The sequence below is a fragment of the Stegostoma tigrinum genome, chromosome 18, assembly GCF_030684315.1.
Source record: "Stegostoma tigrinum isolate sSteTig4 chromosome 18, sSteTig4.hap1, whole genome shotgun sequence".
Lineage (NCBI taxonomy): Eukaryota > Metazoa > Chordata > Chondrichthyes > Orectolobiformes > Stegostomatidae > Stegostoma > Stegostoma tigrinum.
In genome coordinates, this window is record NC_081371.1 from 46,021,698 (window position 1) to 46,036,791 (window position 15,094).

Sequence of the window (15,094 nt, forward strand, 5' to 3'; positions counted from 1 at the left end):
TACGATGACAAAAGCAGAATTTGCTGGAAAAGCTCAGCAGGTTTGGCAGCATCTGTGAAGAAAAAAGTCAGAGTTAACGTTTCAGGTCCGGTGACCCTTCCTCAGAACCAAACTAATTGACCCCTTACATCTATTACATATATCTTACATCTGAGGAAGAGTCACCAGACCTGAAACGTTAACTGTTTTTTTTCTCCACAGATGCTGCCAGACCTGCTGAGCTTTCCCAGCAACTTCTATTTCTGTTCCTGACTTACAGCATCAGAAGTACTTTCAGTTTTTACCAGTTACAATGGCACCGTTCCATCACTTATCCTGCCAACTCTGCACTCATTCCAGTTTAAAACTAAGAAAGAGAAATTATTATAATTGTTAATGTTGGTTAATTTGGAAATCTGTTAAATACACAGTCCACACTGGTGACATTTTATAGTTCAATAATTTGACAGGATGCACTGATATGGAGTTAGTTGATTGTAGGACTATGTCAATGCTGAATTTATTTTAAAAATAAATGGGTCTCCTGTTCCATTGAGAAAAACTAAAATGACTTTGCTTTCTGGATTTCTTCAGGTCATAGAATCAGAGAGTTGTACAGCATGGAAACAAACCTTTTGGTCCAACTCATCCATGCTGACCAGATAGCCTAAATTAATCTAGTCCAATTTGCCAGCATTTGCCCCATATCTCTCTAAACTCTTTCTGTTCATATAGCCATCCAGATACCTTTTAAATGCTGTTATTGTACCGGCCTCCATCACTTCCTCTGGCAGCTTGTTTCAGACACACATCAACCTCGGAGTGAAAACGTTGCCCCTTAGGTCCCTTTTAAATCTTACCCTCTCACCTTAAACCTATGCTCTCTAGTTTTGGACTCAAAAGACCTTGTCTATTCACCCTATCCGTGCCCCTCATGATTTTATATGCCTCTATAAGGTCACCCCTCAGCCTCCGATGCTCCAGGCAAAATAGCCCCAGCCTATTCAGCCTTTCCCTATAGCTCAAACCCTCCAACCCTGGCAACGTCCTGGAGAGTCTTTTCTGAACCCTTTCAAGTTTCACAACATCCTTGCTATAGCAGGGAGACCAGAATTGCACGCAGTATTCTAAAAGTGGCCTAACCAATGTCCTGTACAGCAGCAACATGACCTCCCAACTCCCATACTCAATGCATTGACCAATAAAAGAAAGCAAACCAAACAACTTCTTCACTCTGGATGTGAGTTTGCTCGCTGAGCTGGAAGGTTAGCTCAGCGAGCAAACTCACATCCAGAACCTCAACCTGAGCTACAAATCTTCTCAAAACTCGCTAACTTCTTCACTATCCTGTCTACCTGCGACTCCACTTTCAAGGAACTATGAAGCTGCACCCCAAGGTCTCTTTGTTCAGCAGCACTCCCCAGGACCTTACCATTAAGTGTCTAATTGCTGCCCTGATTTGCCTTTCCAAAACTTATCACCTCACATTTATCTAAATTCATTTCCATCTGCCACTCCTCGGCCCATTGGCCCATATGATCAAGGTCCTGTTGTGCTCTGAGGTAAGCTTCTTTGCTGTCCACTGCACCTCCAAGTTTGATGTCATCTGCAAACTTACTAGAACATAGAACATAGAACATAGAACAGTACAGCACAGAACAGGCCCTTCAGCCCACGATGTTGTGCCGACCATTGATCCTCATGTATGCACCCTCAAATTTCTGTGACCATATACATGTCCAGCAGTCTCTTAAATGACCGTATCCCCTATGTTCGCATCCACACCATTGATAAATGACAAAAAGCAGTGGGCCCAGCTTGGCTGGTCACAGGTCTTGGCTTTGTTTCCAGCAAGGGGTTATTGAAACCGTGAAATTAGTGAATTCTTATCACAAAATTTTGGAGACTATGTTGAGTCCAACTACGTGATCAAGAGCCATTGGAGTTTAATTGTGATGTAAAGAAGCTTTTCTCCCATCTTTCGGGCTTCCTGTCACCTGCCATTTAAAATTGCAGTTGGAAAGGATCGGTGTGGGCTGTCTTTACTTATTTCCTTTATTCTTTTGTGGGATATATGTGAGATTTGATTGACAAAGGAGTCTTATGTGATAGAGAACATGGAGAGGAGACTTCAGTTTTGTAGAATGGCACAGCCAGTTAGACAGGCTGAACAATCTGCTCCTGTTTCCCAAGATTTTATGAGGAGACATGGATGCAAACTGATTAAAGATTGGTTCATGACGCATTTGCTCCCAAAACATGTTTTACACTCAATTTGTCACATACTTGACGAGCCTGCTATTTGCCTTGTGCGAAGAGATCACGAGAAGTTCGATGCCTGTAGTTTTGTATTTAGTCATTCAGTCTTCCAACTGAGGCTCTTCGTTCATGAATTTGCAAACAGCTGGAAGGTTGAAAGGCAATCATTTTAAGTGAATTAGTAGCAGTTGGGAAAGACTGGATTTGACATTAATGTTCCATTTGTTGTTTTAATTTCTTGTCATTGTAAAATGCAGCATCAGCTTAGCTACAGTTTTCCAATGGTACTGAACTATTTTTGACCTCTTTATAGTTTGGGACAAGCACACCTTTTTTAAAAATGTAAATATGATTTGAGTAAGGTTGCAACATATTTGACCAGAATCTGTACTGATCTGTGATTATGTTTCTTATAACAGATTACAAATTACAGGTATTTCTGCTATAACACATGTTTCGTTAATGCGGATTGGCTGTAATGCCATTGATGAATATTGGACACTGTTTGAATAATAGAAACTTTCTACTGTACAGTGTGGTGATTTTCTATAGTGATTTCCCTACAACGTGATTTCCTATCACGATTTTCTACTGTGTGAGGTCGCAAAAGAATGCAACTATCGTACTATCGGAGAAATACCTATGCTTTAGGAAAAGTGGAATTTTTTTGCCTGTGTCCATTTCTGTTGTCTGAGGAAATGGTTTAGAAGGGCTTGACTTTGCATGGCCTGTGAATCAGATATGACCTCATACCTTCTGATAAAAATTAGCAGAAATGATTCTGTTCCTTGGTTGGTTGCTGCATAAGTCATGAACTGAGTACATGATTTCTTTACACAATGCATGTGGCAGCAGCAGTTGAAGTAGACCAATGTGTAGAAGGGAATCTCAAGTGATTATGCAATGGTCTGAAACTGTAGGGAAACTCCACAGAACAAGATGGGTGGGGTGTTGAATGGCGTGTTCTCAATATAACAGAAAACCTCATATTTTCTGGCTGAAGGCATGTCTATACAGCACCCCAAACTCCACCAAGGGCAAGGCAAGGACACGGGTGGTAAATGCAGTCAGAGAAGGAAACCACCCCTCTGCTGTTGGCACCAATCTGATATGCAGCTTCCATCCAGCAGCTCCAGGAGGCTGAGTTTTAAGAATTTTAAATAATATTCTGATTTGACAGAGTCAACATAGAGTCATACAACATGGAACCAGGCTCTTTTGGCCCAACTCATCCATGCCAACTTGGTTTCCTAAACTGAACTAGTCCCATTTGCCTGTGTTGGGCCCATATTCCTCTAAACATTCCCAATCTCTGTACTTGTCCAAATGTCTTTTAAATGTTGTTTTTGTAGCCACCTCCACCACTGCATCACCACTGCGCTGTCCAAGACTGTAAGAAACTACGCAGAGTTGTGAACACAGCCCAGTATATCATGTTAGCCAACCTTCCATCCATTGACTGTATCTATACTTCTTGTTGCCTTGGAAACGCAGCCAGCATCATCAAAGACCCATCCCACCCCGGTTATTATCTCTTCCAAACACTTCTGCCAGGCAAAAGATACAAAATCTGAAGCACACGTAGCAACAGGTTCAAAAACAGCTTCTTCCCTGCTGTTATTAGACTGCTGAATGGACCTCTCTAATTTCAAATCCAATGTTGATCATGCTTTGTACACATTCTTTGCAGCTGTAATCCTGTATTCCTCACATTGTTCAATCATCCTATGATTGAACTTTATGATCAGCCTGTTCTGCACACAAAACAAAAATTTTCACTGTATTTAAGCACATGTGACCATAGTAAATCAAATCAAATCACTCCCTCTGGCAGTGATAATGGGAACTGCAGATGCTGGAGAATCCGAGATAATAAAGTGTGAAGCTGGATGAACACAGCAGGCCCAGCAGCATCTCAGGAGCACAAAAGCTGACGTTTTGGGCCTAGACCCTTCATCAGAGAGTAGCTTGTTCCATATGTGCACCACCCCGTGTATGAAAATGTTGCCCCTCAGGTCCCCTTTAAAACCTTCTGCTTTCACCTTAAATCTATGCCCCATAGTTTTAGATTCCCCTACTCTGTGGAAACAACCTTGGTTATTCACCTTAGCTATACCTCTCAGTTTTATAAACCTCAATAAGGTCACCCCTTAGCCTCCTATGCTCCAGGGGAAAAAGTGCCAGTCTATCCACTCTCTACATATAACTCAACCCTCCAGTCTCAGTAACATCCTTGTCAATAATTTTTTTACCCTTTCCAGTTTAATAACATCCTTCCTATAACTGGGTGACCAGCATTGTATACTGTACATCAAATGTGGCCTTTTCAATATTTCGTAGAGCTGTAACATGGATTTATGAGAGAGAAGTACTTGGGGATGTTGTTGGCAAAGCACATAAGGGGAAACCAGCAGATGTGGTGTATTTATGTTTTCAGGTGGCTTTCAACAAATCCCTCACAGAAGTCAGTAAACACAATTGGAGCACATGAGATGGAGAGCAATTTACTGGCACAGATTAAGGATTGGTTAACACAAAGAAAACAGAGTAGGAAATGAATGGGTTGTTCTCAGGTTGACAGGTTGTGACTAATGGGATACCACAAGGATCAGTGCTTGAGGCTCAGTTGTTCACAGTCCACATCAATGATTTATCTGTGGATTAAATGTTATATTTCTGAGTTTACTGATGACACAAAATTCAGTAGGAATGTACCTTGTGAGGAAGATGAAATGAGGCTTCAAGGGATTTGACCTTGTTGTCAATCTTACTGCAAAATTCAGGCAAGAATCTTTTTCAAAGTTTAGATTTTAAATCTGTTTCATTTTGGTTTTGTGAATGAGCTACAATGCCTGTTCACACTAAGAAATGTGAATATAGTAAAAGAACTTGCATACTCTTATACAACAGGCTGGAAAAGATCCTGTTGGTTCATTTAGTTCCTGTTTAATCATTTGTGGGAATATGAACATCATTAACAAGGTCATTGTTTATTGCTCATCCTTATTATCCTTTAACTAAATTTCTTGCTGGGACATTTCAGAGGGCAATAAAGAGTTAATCTCATTATAGTGGGTCTAGAGTCATATATGGGTCAGACTGCATAAAGACTAGAAATGGAGTAGCAACCAAGATTCCTGAACTAATGTTCTTTAGACATGGGTTCGGATCCCGCCATGACTGTTGGCAAAATTTGAATGTAACATAAACATGGAATTTAAAGAAAGGTGGTCTATTGCAATCATAAAACTATTGTGAATCATCATAAAAACCCATCTGGTTCATGAATGTCCTGGAGGGAAATAAATCTGCTGTTCTTATGGCCTAACATGGCATTAGACTCACAGAAATGTGGTTGACTCTTAGCTGCCTTCCGAAAGGACTGAGCCAGCGCTCGGTTTAAGGACAATTAGGGACAGATAGTAAATGCTAACCCAGCTTGCAACACCCACATTCCAAGAATGAATAGAGAACAAAAACTGGGTGGCCCATTTCCTTCATGTCAGTGAAGCAGACATTTTTATTCATGACAATTGACAGTGATTACACGGTCACCACTATTGTAGCTTTTAATTCTAGCTTTTGCTAAATTCAAATTTCACCAGCTGCAGTGACCCAGTACAGTTGCATTACCACAATATCACTGCTTGTCCTATACCTCTGCCACACTCCCTCCCTACCCACCTATGCAATACCATGCTATCTCCTGTAAGATGTAGAAAACTAAATTTTTAAAAAGCCCTGACCGATTATGAGAGAATAATATCTGGGAAATCCCTCTCTGACTCCTTAAGTCATGACTGTCATTACAGGATTATGCACCTTTTGTACCTGGTGATTTTCACTCCCACCAGGGACTCTTACTCACTTTTAAGTGAGTTATGACAAATGGCTTAATAGCGTGTTAAGTGAGTATGGTGTAAGGTCCAGGGATTTAATGGGCACCCAGGACAATCAAAAAGGCAGCATGGGCATTTGTCAAGAAACACATTTGTTTTAACAGGACAGATTACATTAGTAAGATAGTCAAAACTCACTTACCACAATATTCTCTTCAACAATCTTTGTATATAGGGCTTTTTCATATCCTGCCTGATCTAAGAGGCTTTTTCTTTAATTGATTGTCGGCCCCAGTGGTTTTCAGTTCGAAGGTTATGGACAAATGGCAACTTCTCTGACTGAGAAGTTAGTTTGCTCCTTTATGAATGCTGTTTAAATGTCAGACAAAGACATAACCTTGTCACATAAATATTAGGTACAACAAAACCCACAAAATATACACATCGTGGAGTATAGCATTTTTCTGCTCATGTTTAAAAGGACTTTTTTAATGTAGAAAAGTAGAACTTAATCAGTTATCTCCCTCCTATGTGCCTCCACTAATCAAATCTTATTGACTGAGGATTAGCTTGTCATCACTTCAGCATTGTGAAGTGCAAATGAGAAATTGTCTTAAACGCAATCAATTTATAGGGCAAAATTATTTAGAATTTATGTGGCTCTCTGTCTCTCCCTGAAGACAATCCAGTCTAGCTACAAGTACATAACAGGTCTGTTACTGCACTGTAGCACCATAACCTGGTAGATAGAGGCTTCAAAACCTCTCAAAGTCTGAACACATCTGAGATTTTGCTTTTTGGTCCAATATTTGCTTTTGATCATATTGTGAATTGGTGAATGCTAGTTTTGTCATTTTCTACGCTGCAACAAACATTTCTGAACCCGGTATTTTAATGGTCATTTTAGTTTTATACCTAGATTAAATTGCAGTGTTTTTTTTGATAGTTTATGTAAAAATTTAAATGTTTCAAAGAATCAGTTTAACTTTGGCTAAGCTTAGAAGTTAATTACATGGATGTTTTTGCACCTGACATTTTAATGTATTTTATTGTGTGCGGTTAAGGGGTTGAAATTAGAATGATAATAAATGAAAAATCAATTCTTTTGTCCATGTTCTTTATTGAATTACACCTACAGTGCCTTAAATTCTTTTCATGGTTCAACATTATACAAGATTGTTAGCACTTTCAGAAAACAATTATGTTACATTCTTCCAACTACAAAAGCAGCATCAAAGTGTTGTGTGACTGTAATATGCAAAGATTGATTTAGCTCTGAAGTGAATTGAAATAGGAAGTTAGTATTCCATGATTTTGAGCTGTGCCTGTACTGCAAGACAAACACAATGGAATGTATGGACCATATATAACTCTGTGCCATTATAGGTAGTGTTGTTCATAAACTTCAAGACATCAGTCACAACCAAGAATCTTATGTTACATGGGCTAACATATAGGACAGCAGTAAGACTATATATCACACTGTGAGATGTATTTGACGTAAGAGACCTTGTGAGGTTCAGCAGCCATCGTAGACAATTCTTGTGTTATTTAAGAGATAATCCCTTGTTTTGATTTTGTCAAATGTCCATTAAGGATTGCCTCTAGTCACTTGTTTCTCTGAAAAACTAATCCTAGCAGTTCCCAAGGTGCATGTGAGTGATCCGCGTGGGAGTGTGAGTGTCTGAGTCATCCAGAAGGGAGATGATAATGTTGTGACTTACCAGGATAAGTTTTAAGTCCTAGTTGATTTGAAAACCCTGCTCCCCCAGCTATTATAGTCTAAAACAACCACTCTTATTAAATCTGCCCCAGCTGCTTGCCACTGACCAACACTACCCCTCTAAACCCTCTGTGTCACCCTCAAACCTGTTCTTGTGGACAATTCCTCTCCTTGCACTGGTCGAAGTGTCCTCTATTTGACTTCATAAGAGTTGGACACCCCATCAGTAGGAAGCAGATATACCTCCCTGTTCTGTGTGAAGGCGTTTGCCACACCACCTACCCTGGTGCCGCACAAATGCCATTTTTTAAAACATTTTAAATTATATGAAGTTGAAGTTGGAGTGAGGAAGCCTCCATTTTGAGATTGCCCCTCACCTACTTACCTGCTGCAGCAGGCAGCTCTTGGTTCCAAATGAAAGGGCCTCCTCTTGGCTTTGAGAGCCACTCTGACTTCCTTGTGCCCTGTGCATGTCCGCTGGTCACCATTTGGCCAATTTGGAGAAAACCATGGCTGGGATTCAGTTCACTACACTGTGTGGTCTTCTAACTCCCTTTGAAATCTGACACTGATGGGGTGTCTGAAGCCCAAATGCAAAACCGACACCCCTCTGTATTTGCCGTGAGAGGTTGGTAATGATCAGTGGAATTTTAGGCATAAATGAGTGATCTTTATTAATACAGGGGCTACTATGGAACAGCAGATTAAGTAATCTGCTGTTTTCCTTGTATCTGTCTGATGACAAAGAATTTGATTTCAGGAGGAGGAAAGGGTAAGGCATCTGATGGCGTTCATTGAAGTTACCCCATACCACAGTCACTGTTGATGGCACTCAAATACTACAATGCATTTTATACAAAGTTGAATTGGTTTCATTTAAGGACATTTGAAGTAGGAGAAGGGGAGTGGACCATCCTGGTCTATCAAATATGCAATCACAGCTGAACTTTGGCCTCAATTCCACTTTGCTACCCATTCTTCTTGATTCACTGAGAAACCTAAACTACATATAATCTGAACTTCAAGTGTATTCAATCCACAACCCTCTGGGGTATAAAGCTGGGATCATATTTTCAAAACAGTCTCCACACTCAGGGCCACAGTAGGGCCTTTCTGTTCTTTAGCAGACTGCTGACTGAAAACTCAAAATTTTGCCCAAAGGCACTGCTAGCACTTCAGATAAAATGATTGCGCAGAAAACAAATGGAATTCTTTTTAATCATTCATAGGATGTGGGTGTTGCTGATCGATATGCATATATTGCTTGACCCTAGTTGCACTTGAGAAAGCGGTGGTGAACCGACTTCTTGAACTGCCCTGATGTACTGTATAATTCAATGATTGTCAGCTCCAAACTGGGCATTGTCCAGATCATGCTGCATTTAGATGTATGGCTTCAGTACATGAGGAGTCAGAAACACTGTAGACAATCGGCAACCGTCCCCACTTCTGATCCTATGAGGAAGGGAAGGATGATCAACAATACCTTCCACTGTGCAAGTAATGCCATTAGCTCACTCCTTTAATCCAGCCTCTTTGACCACACTTTTAAATATGGTTTGGTGTCAAATTTTGATTGATCTACTACAATGGAGTGCCTTAGGATGTCTTAGTGGTTAATGACACTAAATGCATGTCTTCGGAGGGCTTGATGGATAGTACAACCTAGTACAGCGGCAGTACTAGCAGCTGGTTAGAGAGCTTGTTCATTGCCATTACATATTGACCACAGATTCATGTGTACAGATAGCATCCTGAAATTCATTTCTCACATGTAGCAAAAGTAGGTCATGAATTTGGATTATTCCTTGTAGCATTTGCTTTACTTCTTTGTTCATTATCCAGAAGCCTGTCCAATACCTTCAGGATCCAAGTCAGGAGTGTGATGGAACACTCCCCACTTGCCTGGATGAATCCAGCTCCAACAGCACTCAAGAAGCTTGACACCATCCAGAACAAAGCAACTCATTTGGCATTCCATCCTTCAGTGTACCATCCACCACTTCAACGTTCACTTCCTCCACCACTGGCACACAGTGTGTACCACCTAGAAGATTCACCAGAGCAACTCACTGATCCTTCAGAAGCACATTTTAAACCCATGAAATCTATCAAGATGGAGCACCAGGGCAACAAATGAGCAAGAACACCAACACCTACAAGTTTACTTCCAAATCATGCAGCATTCTATTATGACTGTGATGGGCAGATTGTGCTGGTAACCAATCCGCACTCTTCCACCAGTCACACCATTTGTATAAACATGTTGATTCAAGCACCGAGTGCCCAATTGTTTCCCTTTATTACTTCCAACAAGATTAAAATAGACTTTCACCAGGTTTCTTTAATAAACTTAAAACAGTCAATTTAGTATAAACAAAGCTCAATCTTAAAATCAAGTGGCAAGACTAGTTAATATCTTACATATGTCCCTGAATTAGATAAACATTCCTTTTTAATCCCAAAATGGACATACTCACACAACACAAAAGACATCAACATGTCTGCAGAGTTATTTTGAAAAAGAGCAAATGATAACGCACCCTTAATGGCCAAAGATCTAAAAAAAAATGACATAATCTAATGAATAATTGGTTGGCAGTGCAATCTTAAATGAGACAAGAAATTGAAACTACATTTTGCACTTACCAGAACTAGGACACAAGAAACAGTCTTGAAAAATGGAATATCAGTTTATATAACATTAAAAGAGAGCACAGATTGGTTGGGCCATCATTGACATGGAGGCCCCGCAAGAAGAGTTAACTTTAATCTTAATTCTGTAGTCCAGGCCAGTAGATTGTGATTGGTCAGGTGTTGCCATGGAGATGCATCAGTGATTGGCTTTCTCTAAATCCTTTTCTTTATGAAAAAGGTGTAAGATACATACAAAATCCCCTTGCCTACATAAAACAGAGTCCTGTAGCTTCTAGTGTGTGCAAATCCTTTACGGTGTGAGCTTGACTGCTGATCTCTAAATTGGTTTACATTGTTGGCAGCTATGGACCCCCATCCGGGCTAAAATAAGGCTCCATTTCTGATGGAAACCAAACTCAATCCACGTCTTTAGATAGTAGTCATACTTCAGTTTTTCAGTGTTTTTAATTTAATAAAACCACAGAGGCATGAAAACTTTATTTGGCTCTCAAGTACTTTAGCCAAGAGAGGGAGAGAGAATGTTTCTCAGTCGTACTGTTGCTTTAGAGGATCTTCCTTCTTGTTAAATCTCCTAGGTTTGTGGGACTAAATCTGTGTCCATCATCATAGGGATTTCCATAGACTATTCCAAAGTGATGCTTTCCTATAATTAAGGGTATTAAACCTTAGGTCTTGTCTTCCTAAAATTTTTGCTTTGTTTTGTTCCCATAGTGAATTGACTTTGCATAAATGTCACATGGATCACAGCCCATATTAAACTGTTGATCTCAAGTCCAAGAAACAACATGGGTTCCCTTCAAACTCTTGGAAGGAACGTTTTTTAAACCAGAAAGTGTCCCAACAGTTCAATATCATACAATTCTCCATTTAGTCTATTAATATACATATTTCCATCAATGCTGCCATGGTAATATATCACCGTTCCTTTTGTGTCACTGGTCAAAATCCTGGAACTCTCTCCCTAACAGCATTGTGGGTCTACCCACACCACACGAACTGGAGCAGTTCAAGAAGGCAGCTTGCCATCACTTTCTCAATGGCACCCAGGGGTGGGCAATAATTTCTGGGCTAGCCAGTGATGCCTACATCCTGAGAACAAACAAAAAGAAAACAATCCATCTTTAAGTAATGTTTATTCACCCCACTAAGTGAGCCTCACTGTCAGATTGTGTTTGGTAATATTCCCATGAAGTAACTTGAGATGTTTTCCTGCGTTAAAGACACTTGATAAAGTGTCACCTAACAGACTTGTCAACAAAGTTAAACCCATGGATTAAACGGGGTACTGGCCATGCAGTTTGTTTGAGTGATGGGAAACAGAGAGTTGTGGTGAGTGGTTGTTCTTTGGACAGGATCAAGGATGCCCAGGGTTTGGTATTAGGAGCATTGCTTTCTCTTATTTTTATGAGTGACCCCAGCCTTTGTGTACAGGACACTTCAGAATTTGCCAGTGGCATAAATCTGGAAATATTGTGAACTGTGAGGAGGATAACGACAGATTTTGAGAGGACAGGGCCAGGCTGGTGAAATGGGCAAGTAAGTGCCAGATGAAATTTAAAGCAAGGAAGTGTGAAATGATTCATGTTGTAAGGAAGAATGAGGAGAGGCAATATGAAATTAAAGGAGTGATTTTACACAGGCTACAGGAACAGAATGAGCTGGGAGTACATGTGGACAACTCATTGCAGCTAGCAGGATGAGAAAATGGTTAATAAGGTGTACTGCAGCACAGGATATGCATTATGGGCAACAAAACAAAGAAGCTATAGTAAACCTGTATTTAAGATTGGTTTGGCATCAACTGAAGGATTTTGCTACCTTTGAGCAAACAGGTGGATGAGGATAAAGTGGTTGATGTGGTGTATATGGATTTCAGAAAAGCATTTGATAAGGTTCCCCACGGTAGGCTATTACAGAAAATACGGAGGCATGGGATTGAGGGTGATTTAGTGTTTTGGATCAGAAATTGGCTAGCTGGAAGAAGACAGAGGGTGGTGGTTGATGGGAAATGTTCATCCTGGAGTTCAGTTACTAATGGTGTACCGCAAGGATCTGTTTTGGAGCCACTGCTGTTTGTCATTTTAATAAATGACCTGGATGAGGGCATAGAAGGATGGATTATTAAGTTTGCGGATGAGATTAAAGTTGGTGGAGTTGTGGATAGTGCGGAAGGATGTTGCAGGTTACAGAGGGACATAGATAAGCTGAAGAGCTGGGCTGAGAGGTGGCAAATGGAATTTCATGCGGAAAAGTGTGAGGTGATTCACTTTGGAAGAAGTAACAGGAATATAGAGTACTGGGCTAATGGTGAGATTCTTGGTAGTGTGGATGAGCAGGGAGATCTCGGTGTCCATGTGCATAGATCCCTGAAAGTTGCCACCCAGGTTGATAGGGTTGTAAAGAAGGCGTATGGTGTGTTAGGTTTTATTTGTAGAGGGATTGCGTTTCGGAACCATGAGTTCATGTTGCACAAAACTCTGGTGCGGCCGCACTTGGAGTATTGCGTACAGTTCTGGTCGCCGCATTATAGGAAGGATGTGGAAGCATTGGAAGATTTACCAGGATGTTGCCTGGTGTGGAGGGAAGGTCTTATGAGGAAAGGCTGATGGACTTGAGGCTGTTTTTGTTTGAGGGAAGAAGGTTAAGAGATGACTTAATAGAGACTTACAAAATGATCAGAGGATTAGATAGGGTGGACAGTGAGAGCCTTTTCCCTCGGATGGTGACGGCAAGCATGAGGGGATATAGATTTAAATTGAGGGGTGATAAATATAGATCAGAATTCAGAGGTAGGTTCTTTACTCAGAGTAGTAAGGGTGTGGAATGCCCTGCCTGCAACAGTAGTGCACTCGCCAACATTAAGGGAATTTAAATGGTCATTGGATAAACATACAGATGATAATGGAATAGTGTAGATTAGGTAGGCTTCAGATTGGTTTCACAGGTCCAACGCAACAGAGGGCCGAAGGGCCTGTATTGCGCTGTAATGTTCTATGTTCTATTTTAGGCATCACACTTTATGGAGGATGTGAAGGGTTTTGGGAGAATGCAGAAAAGATTCATGCAAGTGGTTCCAGAGATGAGGAACTTTGGTTATCAGGACATAGGAGAGATTGGGTCTGTTTTCCTTGGAGAAGAGAATGTGGAGAGGATGTTTAATTGAGGTGTTCATGAGGTGAGGGCTGTGGGCAGAGTACGTAGAGGGAAACTGTTCCTATTGGTAGGAGTTTTGCAGACTGGAGGGTACTAATTTAAGTGATTAACAAAAGAACTAGACAACAGCATCTTTCCGACACACCAAGTGGTTCAGGTCTGGAATGCACTTCCCAGCAGATTCGATTGCGACCTCCAAAAGGGAATATCTGAAGAGAATAAAAAATGCCCTGTTACAGAGAGAAAGCAGGGGAGTGGGATTAGCTGAGTTGCTGGCAGAAGCAGCTAATTTGGATACAATGAGTGGAGTGGCCCCCTTTTGTACTATAATCATTGTGTGCACTATAAACTGCAAGTTGTCACTGTTCCAAAAACGTGATGATACTCCTTCCCTCAGGATAAGTCCCCAAAACTTTTGATTTTTAAATTTATTTAACTCTATATTGGTGATGACTGTACTGTGCCAATACAATTTAAGACACCATTTACAGTGTTGAGATGAGATATAATATTTGTGGGGTTTAATGACATCTTCAATGAAAAGAGGTCCAGTCAGTTCAGTTTGAGGAGTTACTCTGCTAAGACATTTTGTCAGTGCGATTTACTCAACAAGCGGTTAAGTGACTAGAGTTTGCTACAGTGTCAGTGCCTGTGCCGACACACTTCATTTTGTTGCGATTGGCTGACTGCAGTCACTGTTGAGGAATACTAAAATCCTTCTGCAGCTCTCTCGTGGCTCAAATGAGCAAAAACCAACCTCAGCAAGCAAGATGCAGACTGAGGCTCGTTGTGACTGAATTCTGATCGTCAGAACGAGTCAAGAGGATGCAGTACACACTGCAGCTGAGGTTTACATCAGTGTGATTCCCGAGTGATTTTAATTGCCCCTTATTTTGTCTTTTTTTCCTTGCTAATGTCAGTCATGTGATTTGTTTGAGTTTTGCTCGGGTATCTTGTGTTTTGCATCTGTCTGAATGGGCTGAACAACTGCTGTTTAGACTTTAAATGTTCGGGCTGTTTATGACTGGATTTACATGCTTGTACTGGTAGGTGCTGGTCGTTTTGTTTCGGGGGGTGTATGTCTCCGATTGCTGCATGTTACAGTTCAGTGACCTTCACTCTCTCCAAGGACGGAATTAAATTGTAGTCATTTGAGAATATATAAAACCTTTTGTAATCTCGAGTACACCTAATGGTTTCAAAACCGCATTGAATGCTAAAGCTGTAGTACTCCATAACGTGACATGCCCTTGAAGGGGGTTTAGGAGATTTGATGTCTGACTGTTAGACCTAGTTGTAGACGTGAAGAGTTAATTTGTGGTATTATTGTTGAGTGTGGCTTGGGTTACGTCATTAAAAACAATTCATAATCAACTGTTATTTAAGCTGAAGGAGTATAAATGGTGAAAGTTGTGGTAGCCTCGTGGAACCTTTCTGATTCTCTTCTGGGAGTCATTTGTGTGAAAACAAACTACCGGAATAG

At 40.7% G+C, this 15,094-nt stretch overlaps 1 protein-coding gene across 10 annotated transcripts in view; it reads left to right on the forward strand.

Annotated features, from left to right (window-relative positions):
- LOC125460802 (anoctamin-4) overlaps window positions 1-15,094 on the forward strand; it is a 216,386-nt gene that overhangs the window by 37,914 nt on the left and 163,378 nt on the right. Inside the window, exon 1 of one of the 10 annotated variants that reach the window (XM_048548787.2) lies at window positions 14,327-14,657. The exons of 8 other annotated variants lie outside the window; for them this stretch is intronic. The gene's annotated coding sequence lies outside the window, so the exon portion shown is untranslated. Of the gene's footprint in view, window positions 1-14,326; window positions 14,658-15,094 lie in introns of those variants that run through there. One more of the 10 variants, XM_048548788.2, reaches the window with a different exon arrangement.